This window comes from Mustela nivalis, assembly GCF_964662115.1.
Source record: "Mustela nivalis genome assembly, chromosome: 3".
In the NCBI taxonomy this organism is placed as follows: Eukaryota; Metazoa; Chordata; class Mammalia; order Carnivora; family Mustelidae; genus Mustela; species Mustela nivalis.
This window is the reverse complement of record NC_139022.1, coordinates 154,695,575-154,707,484: the sequence shown is the minus strand read 5'-3', so window position 1 is coordinate 154,707,484 and position 11,910 is coordinate 154,695,575.

Genomic DNA, 11,910 nt, shown 5'->3' with positions numbered 1-11,910 from the left:
CTTTTATTTACCTGTTAATAAAATCATCAAAATACACTGAGTAGGCATCTCCTCTGCACACATGTCCCAGGGCTTCTGCATGTTAATCACTGCGCGCTCATACCCGCATCAACAGATACTTGAGCCAGACACGTAAGTGGCTAGTCAATCCTCAAGATATCTTAGCACTACTTTCTAGAAGCTTTACAAAAGTCCCATTTAAAATTTAACAAATGAGAGAACGTGTCAGAGGCTGGATGATGGAACTGGCTGGTGACGCGGGAGACAACAGATTCTGCCCTTGGGTACGGGGTGCAGAGGGCTCAACGCAGAACCTGCGCATCTGCAGCCTCAGGATTTGGGGGAAAAAAATCACACTCTCTGTCCACTTTATACAAACCTTGGGGGGAGGGGGAACTAAGGTGAAGTGTAGAGCCTAAACTGATTAGCTCTTCAATTTGACGGTGTTCTTATAACCATCCATCCTCTTAGATAGTGGTAGGTGATTCTTGGTTTCTCCACTCTAGAGGTCATTAAATCATGATCATAATTATCACATAAAAGGAGCAGATAATGGACAAGTCAAAATAAGGTTTGCAAGCCTCGAGTTTGTGGGGATAAAATAACTCTGAGGCAGGCTGTTCTCTGACCTTTATATGACTCTATCTTTTGTCACTGCTTAGGAAAGAGGAAAGGAATTCTATCAGCCAAGATTTCACCAGAAAGATAGAAACCCTTTGAGTATCTAAAACAGAGGGCATAGTGCAGGGTTAGGGTGACACAAAGGATGGAGAAGTGGAGAGCCAAACAAAAGTTAGCCATTACTCTCCCTAGTATGGAAGTAGATTGTATGCCTAAAGGGCTGAGGTCACCTGACCCGAGGGGAATTTGGTGGGCCAATCTACCTTGGATTCTCCCTGTACCCCTTGTCTAACATCCATAAGTATTTTCCATAGTGCTGGTCTAACTCAGCCAGGTGTTATGAAAGCCTGGGGAAGACAGGCTGCTGGGGGATGAGCCCCTCTGCAATACACAGACGAAGAGCGGGGGAAGGGCAAGGAATAGATTTGCAGGGCCAGTAGTCTCAGGACTGTCAGAAGAGCTGTAACAATGTACTTAAAGGTTCTTAAGCATCCATGGGCCAAGTGCTGCCTATCTCCAAACATACTCTCATTTAATTATCAGTTATCACAAGAGCTTTCTTTGAAGGTAGGAATGATTATTACATCTTTAAGGTAGAAAAAATGCGGGGCCAAAAGATCTGTGGAATTTTTTTGTGGTCAGACACTAGGTATGGTGAACTCAGAGTTCAAAAGCACCTCTTCCTCATGATTAAACTTGTGCTCCTTCCTCTGTACGCCTGATCCTTCAGGGGACTGGTGGTTGGTGGAGAGGAGGCACATCTCTTTCCTAACTCCTCACTTTCCCTTTTCATCTCTACTGTAGTACCCAGCTCACTTCTGAGTAACATAGGCGGAACCTCTGTATTCATCCTAAGACTAGAGAACATGAAAATATGATACTTAATTCCACTTGAATGTCATTTCAGATATAATTGTTGAAGTTGGAAAGATGATCATATTGAAACCGTCTCTCTTGGGTAGATTTAAATACCAACTACTTTGTTTTTCTGTATTGCAAAGGTGAGCATAGATGCCGACACCTACATTTTTCAGAGGGTGGTGGCGGTGCTGTTTGCCTTAGGCCATGAGGTAAGAGACTAAAAGAGTAAGGGTGAGGCTTTTCCTTCCCAGATCTCAGGTGGAGCTTCTAGGTTGACAGCAAAATCCTCCTTTCACTTATAAATGGACTATGTTTGCTCTGGAAGCATCTGAGAGGATAAATATGGGATCCCACAGAAGCCACAATGTTATTTTTACAGTGTCTTTTCTCATTATAACTTCAGTCCAAGTCTCTTCTTTTTCCGCCCCCAACCTCTGTTTTCTGGAGGGGGGGAGTCTGTTTCCCATTTGTGAACGCATACCCATGGGTGATTGTGCATATGAATACACACACAGAGCCAGAAGTTCTTTCTAGTCGAGATCCTGGAAAAAAATCTAGATGACCTTCACCTGATGTAAAGATGTTCATAGCATTATGTTTCCAATTTTTCCCCTTAGATGAGATGTGAAATGTGGTTCAAATGTGGTCACATTCTATCTTGGAAAACTATGGAACTCTAAAGAACATACAAATTAAATAATGACTAAGTGGTTAGATAAATATACTTTTAATTATTTAAAAAGACAGTTAAGGGCTCGCTTTGGCAGCACATATACTAAAAAGACAGTTAACGGCAATTGTCGTTGTGGTATTTATAAGAAGCACAGTAATTTTTACCCTGCAAGCTATCAGGATATTATTAAGGTCTGAGTGAAGAAGCTAATCCTTAATTTAAGGCTGAATTCTAAATTCTACCTTAATAGGCAATGTCTTAAGTATCCTTCAGCAGTAGGAGAATAATGTTCCTGTGTCCCCCAGTACCTGCAACCGGTATATATTTTGGGTTATATGGCAAAGGGGAATTATGGTTTCAGATGAATTTGAGATCGCTAATCAGTTGACTTTGAAATAGGGAGATTATCTGGGATTATTCAGATGTGCCTACTCTAATCATAAGAGATTACTCTCTAGCTCCATCCTTGTCATTGCAAATGGCAAGATTTTGTTCTTTTTATAGTTGGGTAATATTCCATTGTATATATATACCACATCTTCTTTACCCATTTATCAGTTGGTGGACACTTGGGCTGTTCCCGTAATTTGGCTATTATAGATAATGCCTCTATAAACATCAGGGTGCATGTATCCCTTTGAATTAGTACTTTTATATTTTTTGGGTAAATACTCAATAGTACAATTGCTGTATGGAAGGGTAGTTCTATTTTTAACTTTTTTTTTAGATAAAATAATTTACAATTATTATTATTATTATTTTTTTAAAGACTTTATTTATTTATTTGACAGAGATCACAAGTAGGCAGAGAGGCAGGCAGAGAGAGAGGAGGAAGCAGGCTCCCTGCTGAGCAGAGAGCCCGATGTGGGGGCTCGATCCTAGAACCCTGGGATCATGACCTGAGCCGAAGGCAGAGGCTTAACCCACTGAGCCACCCAGGTGCCCCCTACAATTATTTTTAATTGTGTTAAAATATGTTTAACAGAAAACTTACCATTTCAACTATTTTTAAATGTACAGTGTAGTAGTGTTAAGTATATCCACATTGCTGTACACATACACTCAATCTCCAGAAATTTTTACCTTGTGAACAAGTATCACGAAACAAGCACCCATTTCCCCTTCCTACCAGCCCCTGGAACCTACCCTTATACTTTCTTTCTGTGTGAATTTGGTCTCATAAGTGGAATCTTACAGCATTTGTCATTTGGTCACTGGGTTATTTCATTTATCATAATATCCTCAAGGGTTATTCATGTAGTAGCATGTGGCAGAATTTCCTTCCTTTTTAAGGCTGAAGAACATTCCATTGTATCTGTGTACCACATTTTGTTCATCCATTGGTGGACATTTGGGTTGCTTGCACCTTTTGGCCATTGTAAATAATGCTGTTTACAAATATGGGTATCTAAATATCTATTTGAGCCCCTGCCTTCAATTTTTTTGAGTATATACCCCAAATTGCAATTGTTGGATTGTTTGGTAATTCTATGTTTAATTTCTTTTTTTTAAAGATTTATTTATTTATTTTGACAGAGAGAAAGAGTGTGTATGAGTAAGTGTGGGGGTGGGGGCAGAGGGAGAGAGAGAGAGAGAATTTCAGTCAGGCTCCCCACTGAGCAGGGAGCCCAATGTGGGGCTTGATCTCACAACCCTGAGATCATGCTCTGTGCTGAAATCAAGAGATTTGATTATTATTATTAACAGTAGAAAGTTGAATGCCTAACAGACTAAGCCACCCAGGCACTCCATCTAAGTTTAATTTCTATTTTTAACTTTTTGAGGAACCTCCATACTGTTTCCCAGAGTGGCTGCATCTAGCTTTTGGAATACTTTTAATGTATATCCGTCTTCACTGTTAGTACTTTCTTCTAATTTAAGTCTAATACAAATCCTTAGGTCTGTTTCTTCTTGTGAAGTGAAAAAACAAATGGCTCTCATCTTTTGGGTGAGAATTCTTCAAAACGCAGAAAACCGCTTTTTAATCATTACTAATCTTCATTGTCCCAAGTCCACATGGTTCTGAGATGTATTAAATTAATCTCTAAAAGTCTTCTGTCTCCAGGCAAATATGGTAGCAAAGCAGCAACCCTGATATTGGTGTGCGTGTTAAGACGTTGCTCTGACTCAAAGAACTGGAATGTAATTTACCACTGAGGATAAACTCTGTAAAAACACATCCATGATCAAGATAAAAGATGAAAAAGAAGAGTATCTTTGGGCCCCAGGGAGAATTAGATTTGATGGCATCTGCTGCAACTTGCAAATGTGAACATTTTTAAGGGTAACAACAGGCCTGGAATATAGTAGCCCAGAAAGAATTGTACCTAAAAATATCCCTGCCCATTTTGTGCAAATCAACAGTGAAAAATAAATGTTGAGCACATTTTTTATTTATATCAAGTGCCTACTTCTTTCTAAAGCTGATTTTGTTTTCTTTTGTCTTTCTTTCTTTTTTTTTTTTTTTTTAAATTTCTTTTCAGGGTAACAGTATTCATTGTTTTTGCACCACACCCAGTGCTCCGTGCAATATGTGCCCTCCCTAATACCCACCACCTGGTTCCCCCAACCTCCCACCCTCCGCCCCCTCAAAATGCTCAGGTGGTTTTTCAGAGTCCATAGTCTTTCATGGTTCATCTCCCCTTCCAATTTCCCTCAACTCCCTTCTCCTCTCCATCTCCCCATGTGCTCCATGGTGTTTTCTTTTTAACCTGTGTGTTCTCTGGCAGCTACGGCTACTATGGATACTGTTGCTTCCAAACGTCAAGAATCAACTCACCAAAGTGAAGAGGAAAGAGAGAACCGTGAAGCCCCGACATCTTTCACTCAATAGGGTTTGTGATAACGTTTACAAGAGAAGATGGTCAGCCAAACTAATGCAAAAAAGGGATGATAACGCTTTCTACTATCAGATACAATGTCCTGTAAAGTGTGCAAAGATAAAATCAGGAACAGGAAAGTCACCTGAGAGATGCAGCAGCAATGGGGGCAAGGTGCAGTTGTCCTAGCAATGTGAGGGAGGCAGCATGATACTGTATTTGTTCATGAAGAAACGAGCTCTCTCAGTGCATCTTTCTCAAAATGATTCTTTCCCTCTTCTGTGACACTACCTTCTCCTACTACAGAGTCTACTTACTCTCTTTTAATCTATGGCTAATCTTCTACCTCCAGTTCCCTGAGAGCCTTCTCTAATACCCCATTGTCACCCCTCTCCTGTGATCTGTTTATATTTTCACTCCTAGAATGTTGAACCATGGTCTAGTCCCTAGCTATCATCCAAACTCTGGGCCTTGTATTTCTAATTGCCATCTAGAATTCTCCATGGAGATACACATTTTAAGAGACTGTAAGGTTGAATGAACTCCTTAGGAACGAGCCACTCCTCTCATCAACTAGAAAAGAACAAATATACTGGTAAGAGTCTATACTTCAGGATACATGTTCATCTATCTTTTACAGATTTTAAATATAAGCACAGTATTCTGTTTATAGGGAATCTTCAGTATAAGTTTTTGACTAAATGCATTCACATGGATTAATGTGAGTAAAACTTTATGTAACAGATTATAGGGGATAACTATTCATGTTTTTACAAGCTATTTAAGGTCACTAGTATTGGATTGATGACTGACAAAAGGAACGTAGAATTCCTTGCCTCCCATGATTCTTGGGCAAGGAATCTGTGCCTTTAATTCTCTGGCATCAGTTACTGGCTAAGGACTGTCTGAGGGATGTCAGGCTCCCTGCCTGTGTGGGCAAAGGCTCAGGAATACTCTAGTAGTCCTCCAGATGAAGTTGTTGGTGTGAGCTTTTGGAAACAAGAACATACAAGGCCAGGGGAGGGTCACAAAAATAGTAAGCAGAACATGGGTAGTATCTTCTACACACACACACACACACACACACACACACACACACACACACAATAATGTCTCATAGAACATATTAATATGTCTGGCTCTTGAAAATTCCAGTAAGTTTTGAAATAAAATTGGGATCCCTTAGTGGCTTTGTCAGTTAAGCACCCAACTCTTGATTTCTCCTCAGGTCATAATTTCAGGGTTGTGAGATCGAGATCTGTGTCGGGCTCTGTGCTGGGTGTGGAGCCTGCCTAAGATTCTCTCTCTCCTTTTGCCCCTCCCTACCACATGCCCCATCCCCACTCGCAGGTTCAGTGTCTCTCTCTCTCTCTCTCTAAAAAAAGTTTTTTTTTTTTTTAAAATAAAATAGTTTCCAGAGTGATATCATCATTGCTCAAGACTTAACTTTACCACCGCTTTTAAAGATGCTCCAATTGGACTTCTTTCCCTAACTTCCTTAGCTGTGTGGCTTGAACATTTCACTTGCTGACAAGGATGACATGAAAATGGCATACTGAGAAGCAGTTGGGACAAAAGGTATTCTACCTGAGAGCTGTTTGGCAGGCTGAGGCCACAAGAGTCTTACATGCCCTTCCTGCTCACAGAACACTAATCTCTAACTGTGGCTTTGTGCTGCTACATGAGGCTGGCAGCAATCATGAGATGCCAGCGAAATTCTCAAGAAAACATATCTGGATCTATTTTTTTGTTAAGAAGTAAGGGGTATGACTGAAAAGAAGAGAAATAAGACTTAGAAAAATTCTGGAACAAAAATAAAGACATAAAGATGAGTGCCCTGCAAATTTACCTTTGGCATTTGTTCCTTTATTCCAGTAGAAGTGGCCATCATTCATTTACCACCAGGAACAGCCATGAGGCAAATAAGTCAATTATTTTAACTTTTAGGTTATACTTTGATTTGGTCTCAGAAATGTGAAACGCAATTTAGTAAGCTTTTATATTTCACTCCAAATGATTTCTGGTTGCTTACGAAAATTTTAAAGAATCACCTTGGAAGGATGAAAAATTTCCACAACTGAAGGCATTAGCTAGATCTATAATGCACACACTATGCAGAAATGCCATAATCTAGATAAATAAATCTCAAAATTGGAATTAACTTGGATATTCCACGAGAATGAGGTTTTACCGACATTATCCAAAGCATTCATTGAGTTGTTTCTGTAGTTCATAGCACGTTCTGACTTTCTCATGGCTAGGGTATCTTAACTGGTATTCAACTTTTCTGTATTTTGTCATTTAAAAAATAATAGTTGCTTAGAGGCTCAAATGCTCTACATGAAAGAAACAATAATAGAAACACAAGCATGACAGAGACACAAATAACGTTCCCTCCAAAGTCCGTGCCTTCTTATCTATGGAAATAGAACATCAAATAGAACATCGTGTCTGGATTCCTGGAACCTAATAACAAAAATGGGGAGCAGATTGAATCGAGAGTCAAATGTATTCTTTGCATTCATGATTACCGTACAGTTAAATCTATTATGAGTTGAAGATTTACAGTATGCAGTACTTAATACGATTTTGTGGTATTTGTGCAATTAACACAAGAACATGCATAGTTTTTTTTTTTTTTTCCCCAATGAGTTGCCATACAGTTTTATATTAGTTTCAGGTGTACAATAGTGATTCAACACTTCCATACAACATCTGGTACTTATTAAAAGTGTACTCTTTAATCCCCATCACCTATTTAACCCGACCCTCCATCACCTCCCCTCTGGTGACCGTAAGTTTGTTCTCTATAATTAAGAGTCTGTTTCTTGATTTGTCTCCCTTTCACTTTTTTTCCCTTTTGCTCATTTGCTTTGTTTCCTAAATCCCACTTGTGAGTGAAATCATATGATGTTTGTCTTTCTCCACCTGACTTACTTTGGTTAGCATTATACTCTCTAGTTCCATTTATGTCATTGAAAATAGCAATATTTCATTCTCTTTTATGGCTAAATTATATATATATTTATATATATACCACATCTTTATCCATCAGTTGATGGACACTTGGGTTGCTTCCATATCTTGGCTATTATAAATAATGCTACAATAATCATAGGGGTGCATGTATCCTTTTGAATTCGTGTTCTTTGTGCAAATACCTACTAATGTGAGTGACAGATCAAAGGACAGATCTATTTTTAACTTTTTGAGGAAGCTCCATTTTGTTTTCTACAGTGGTTGCAACAGTTTGCATTCTCACCAACAGTGCGTGAGGGTTTCTTTCTCTTCATATCCTCCCCAACACCTGTTGTTTCTTGCGTTATTGATTTTAGTCATTCTGAGAGGCATGAGGTGATATCTAATTGTAGTTTTGATTTGCATTTCCCTGATGGTAAGTGATGATGAACATATTTTCATTTGTCTGTTAGGCATCTGGATGTCTTCTTTGGAGAAATGTGTCTTTATGTCTTCTGCCCATTTTAATCAGATTATTTATTTTTGGGGTGTTGAGGGTTTTTTTTAAAGATTTTATTTATTTATTTGAGAGTGAGATATAGAGAACCTGGGAGAGAGAGAGAGAGAGAGAGAGCACACAAGCAGGGGGTGGGACAGAGGGAATGGGAGAAGCAGACTCTCCACTGAGCAGGGAGCCAGATGTGGGGCTCAATCCCAAGACCCTGAGATAATGACCTGAGCCTAAGACAGATGCTTAACCGACTGAGCAACCCAGGTGCCCACTGGGTGTTGAGTTTTATAAGTTCTTTATATATTTTGGATACTATCCCTTTATTGCATGTGTCATTTGTAAATATCTTCTCCCAGTCTGTAGGTTGCCTTGTATTTTATTGATTGTTTCCTCTGCTGTGCAGAAGATTTTTATTTTGATGTAGTCCAAATAGTTTATTTTTCCCTTTGTTTCCCTTCCCTGTGGAGACATATCTAGAAAAAAGTTGCTTTGGCTGATGTCAAAGAAGTTATTGCTTGTGTTTTTTTCTAGGATTTTTATGGCTCACATTGGTGTCTGTAATCCATTTTGAGTTTATTTTTGTGTATGGTGTAAGAAAGTGGTCCAGTTTCTTCTTTTGCATGTAGCTGTCCAGGTTTCTCAGCACCACTTTTTGAAGAGACTGTCTTTTTCCCATAAGATATTCTTTCCTGCTTTGTTGAAGATTGACAATTTGGTTGTGGGTTCATTTTTGGGCTTTCTATTCTATTCCATTGATCTATGTGTTTGCTTTTGTGCCTGTAGTATACTGTTTTGATCTCTACAGTTCTGTAATATAACTTGAAGTCTGGAATTGTGATGCTTTCAGCTTTGCTTTTCTTATTCAAGGTTATATTTGTTATATTGGGTCTTTGTGGTTCCATACAAATTTTAGAACTGTTTTTTCTAGTTCTTTGAAAAATACTGATGGTATTTTGATAGGGATTACATTGAATGTGTAGATTGCTTTGGGTAGTATAGACATTTTAACAATATTTTTTTCTTCTAATCCATGAGCATAGAACATCTTTACATTTCTTTATGTTGTCCTTAATTTTTTTCATCATTGTTTTATAGTTTTCAGAGTATAGGTCTTTTTCCTCTTTGGTTAGGTTTATTCCTAGATATCTTATTTTTTATGCAATTTTAAATGGGATTGTTTTCTTAATTTCACTTTCTGCTGTTTCATTATTGGTATATGGAAATGAAATAGATTTCCATACACTGATTTTGTACTCTGTGACTTTACTCAATTTGTTTCTTAGTTCTAGCCATTTTTTGGTGGTCTTTCAAATAGTTAAAGTTTTACTTCTTTTCTTGCCAATTTGGATGCCTTTTATTTCTTTTTGTTGTCTGATTGCTGTGGCTAAGACCACCAGTATTATATTGAATAAAAGTGGTTAGAATGGATGCCCTTGTCTTACCCTGACATTAAAAGAAAAGCTCTCAGTTTTTTTTTTTTTTCCCCATTAAAGATGATGTTAGGTGTGAGTTCATCATATATGGCATTCATTTATGTTGAGGTATATTCTCTCTAAACCTACTTGTTGAGAATTTTTATCATGGATGGATATTGTACTTTGTTAAATGTTTTTCCTGCATTTATTGCAATGATCATATGGTTCTTCACCTTTCACTTTTTGATGTATCACATTGGTTGACTTGCAAATACTGAACCAATCTTGCAACACAGGAATAAATCCCACTTGATCATGGTGAATGATTTTTTAGATATATTGTTGGACCAGTTTGTTAGTATTTTGTTGGAGAATTTTGCATCTATGCTCATCAAGGATATTGGCCTGTACTTTTCTTTTTTAGTGGTGTCTTCATCCAGTTTTGGCATAGATGGTAATGCTGGCCTCATAGAATGAGTTTGGAAGTTTTCCTTCCTTTTCTGCTTTCTGGAGTAGTTTTAGAAAAATAAGTATTAACTCTTCTTCAAATGTTTGGCAGAATTCACCTGTGAATCCATGTGGTCCTGGACTTTTGTTTATTGGGAGTTTTTTGATTACTGATTCAATTTCTTTGATGGTTATTGTTCTGAAGGACATGCATAGTTTTTTAAATGTTAAAAATACTTATATCTTAATGGTGTTTATTGCACTGTCTCATAAAAGAGACAGAAACAATAGAGGAAAAAAAAGAAAGAAAGAGAAAGAAAACTTCAAGAGGGCTTTGTGGTATGTTTCACACCATTTACCAAAGATTTTGCTCAGGTAAGTAAGTAAAGAACATGGAGAAGCTTGCAAAGTACTTTTATAAAGTACTTTTATTATATTTCTGTTACCAGGTTTCTGAAACTCTTCATCACAGCTTGGGGAAATATAAATTTTTATTTGACTAGAGAAAAAATAACCATGATATGGCAGTATAAAACATTTCAGAATTAGTAAAAGTCATTTCAGTAAAGGAGTCTTGTGAAGGTATGAAAGAAAGGAAGAAAGAAGAAGGCAGCTTAAAGAGTTGTTGGAAGAACCTAAATGTTTAGAGAATTCTCACTGCTAGAGCTGAGACTCTGAAAAGTTAACGTGAAACATCAGAACATGTTTCTGTGTTGATGGAAGGGCTCCAGTAAAGAGGGGAAAATAGCAGAAGCAAAGTGATTGAACTGCTGAGAGGGTTTGGGATCCACGTGGAGGGACTGAATTTTTTTTTTTTAAGATTTTATTTATTTATTTGACAGAGATCTCAAGTAGGCAGAGAGGCAGACAGAGGGTGGTGGTGGTGGGGGGGGGGACGGGCTCCCCGCTGAGCAGAGAGCCAGATGCGGAGCTCAATCCCAGATCATGACCTGAGCCGAAGGCAGAGTCCTTAACCCACTGAGTCACCCAGGCACTCCAGAGACTGAATTTTGATTCAGCAATGATACAGATTTGATGTAGCTGAAAAAATGAGAGTTTGGGTGTTGAATGCAGTTACAATTTGATATTTGATGGTGGAAAGCTGATACTGATTGCTTCTATTGTCTCTATAAATGTTATCACTGAGAATGATGGGAAAGTTGGGGGGGGGTAGGAGGTTTGAAGGTAGAATAAAAATAATGTGAGCTGGTACATAATTTAGGAGAATATGGAAGAGAATAAATTAGGCATATGTGGTAGGATTGCCCATGGGGGGTTAGCAATCATGAATTTAGATTGAGATCAATCAACAGAGTTGTGTTCTTGAGTGGTAGGAAGGTCTCAATTTTAGTTGTAAATGCTTTTGATTATTATTAATTGTGAGGTATTACACTTTACCCATTGGCTGTTTGGATAACCTCTGGTCTTAGAGAGAGAATGTCCAAGCCTACTGCTGTCTGAAATCACAACCTTGGATAGTATTACAGCTGATAAAAGATAATAGAAATCGGAGTAGGTGCCTGGAGAAGAGAGATGGAGTTTCCTCTTAACTGGGGTATGTTCCCTATGGGTTGAAGATAAGAGAGCTAGCTACAGGGAGGCCAA